The following is a 2,590-nucleotide window of genomic DNA, read 5'->3' as shown; positions in this document are numbered from 1 at the left end:
AATGATCTGGCATGTGTAGACCTATGACATTGACTAAGTAATCATGGTGTTCCTATAAATGAATCAGGAAGCCTATTAAATTTTTATTGGATTTATATGAACAGAAAAATTTAGGGCAACAAAATTGTACCTTGTGTTGCTAGCACCCCCTGGCAGTGAGTAGCTGCAGCACTACAGCTGCTTTCGAGGACATCCCTGAAGGACAGTGATGAAGTGAAATCCACAGTAAGCAAAACTTTGGACAACGTACCTGTTGTACATTTTGCTTGGAAGAAAAAAATGACCAGGTGTGCAGCTGCATAATGACTCGTGGGCTGTAGCCAGTGGTCTGGCTGGATGGTCAGGGGCCTGGAAAGAACGTACTGGAACATTGGTGTAGAAGACATCTGGGGAAGAGGGATGTGGGGGAAGGATTTGAAGATATTTGTGTCCCACTGAAAGGTGACCTCAGGAGCAGAGCACATTAATAAGCAAGTGGATGGGATGATTCAACCTTCTTTCTTGGTCGCCATGTCATTGCTCAATGAGCTCAGGAACAAAGTGGCGTATGGGCTCAGCAACAGGGACCTCCGCTCACCAAAGCTGGGCATAGCTGCTGCCAGATGGCCAGTGTCCCAGCAGCAGAGACTAACACTGAGTGTCCAACACGGTATCATTCTCCAGGATGATCAGCAGGTGACCAGCTGGCAGGCTGATTATATTGGGCCTCTTCCAGTGTCTTTTCTGGTATTGACACTTATTCCAGGTATGAATTTGCTTTCCCTCCACATAATGTTTCTCCTGAAATTACCATATATGGACTTACAAAGTGCTTCCTTCCACCATTGTGGTATTCCGAAACACCGCATTGCTTTTATTTATTTATTTATTTTTAAAGTTTATTTATTTATTTATTTATTTATTTATTGTGTGTGTGTGTGTGTGTGTGTGTGGCCAGCTCAGCCCACCAGGGGGCGGGGCTGGCTGGCATGTGGTGCTGGGGGATTGAACCGCAGTCCCTGTGCTTTGCTAAGCTTGTTCTAAGTAGGTGCTTTAGACCACTGAGCCATCTCACCAGCCCTGGATTTAGGTCTTCTTATCTGGATATTCTGTTCCATTTCTCTATCCTTTGACTTGCTAGTAGCACAGTGCTTTTAATGACTGTAGCTTTCTGTTATTTTTATAAAACAGTAATTTTTTAAAAAATTATTTATTTCATACAGTATTTCATTACATAGTTCAGACTCACAGTGATCCTCCTGCCTCAGCCTCCCCAGTGCTGGGATTATAGGCATGTGCCACCATGCCCAGTTTTGGGACCAGCACAGCACACCTGCCGTTCTGGGACAGCATGGCATGTGGTACCAGAAATCGAATTCAGTCTTTGTACTTGTCAGGCATGTGCTTAGACTGCTGAGCTATCTCCCTAACCCTAAAGTAGTGATTTTAAATAGACTAACTTTATCAAGATTTAATAAAGGGGGGCCGGCTGGATAGCTCAGCAGATTAAAGCACCTGCTTAGGCAGACACAGGGGCCCAGCATTTGATCCCCTGCGTGTGCCGTGTTGGCCCTGCCTCTGGGGCACAATGAGGTGGCGACTGAGACTGGGGGTGATGGCACGTACCTGTAATCCCAGCACTTGGGAGGCTGATAACAGGAGGATCACTACGAGTACAATCTGTGTAGTGAGACTGTAGACCCTGTACTAAATACATTAGAAAAAAAAAAGGACTTAATAAAGGGCTGAGGATAGAGCTTAGTGGCACAGCACCTGCCTGGCAAGCATAAAGTCCTGAGTTTGATTCCTGGTACCAAAAAGAAAAACAAAAAAGACTTGATAAGGTGCAAGCCCTTTTCTACCCATTTTGGTACCCCCCCCAAAAAAAATTAAAACATATTATTCCTGCAAAGTACCCTTGTACAAAAGCCCCTACCATTGCCATTATCTCCTATCCAATTAGCTTTAGTTGTTGCCTCAGTTATATGGGCTTTTCATACTAATTTATGGTGAATGGGTTCAAGATTATAGTCCTTTTTCATTGGTTGAGAATTTGGGGCAGCAGATGCTGGCACAGAGTTAGGAGTCTGAAAGTATTAAGGAGAGTCACAGCTGTGAAAGACAGGGGTGGGGAGCAGGAATAAGGAAGGAGTCAGCACATGGCGACAAAGTCTCCCAGCCCGGTGGGAAGCTCCAGGGGAAATAGGACAGGAAGATGAGTCCTTGTTTCAGTTGGGCTTCTGGAAAACCAGAGGCTGAAGCAAAAATTGTTGGAGAGGAACAGCAGGCTTTTTCCTGAAGGGACACTTCAGAGGCACATCTGTCTTTATCCACCACATTACTCTTCTCAGCTCCACAGTTGTGGACACAGGGAGGTCGTTTGTTCAACATACATTTAAAATCCCCTCCTACATACCAGATGCTACTGCTACAAAGACAGCTGGAATATTTTGAATAAATTCTTTTTCTTAAATGCAGAGATCAGATATCATTTAGTGGTACAAGAGCCAGCATGACCTGTGGGATACATTTTTTTTTTAAATAATTGTGTAATGTTTTCACAACTTTTTTTTTTAAATTTTTTATTTATTTGAGAGAGAGAGAGAGAGAG

The sequence above is a fragment of the Octodon degus genome, unplaced genomic scaffold (assembly GCF_000260255.1).
Source record: "Octodon degus isolate 3935 unplaced genomic scaffold, OctDeg1.0 scaffold00130, whole genome shotgun sequence".
NCBI classification, from domain to species: domain Eukaryota; kingdom Metazoa; phylum Chordata; class Mammalia; order Rodentia; family Octodontidae; genus Octodon; species Octodon degus.
The sequence above is the reverse complement of the archived record's forward strand: the minus strand, read 5'-3'. Positions refer to the sequence as shown.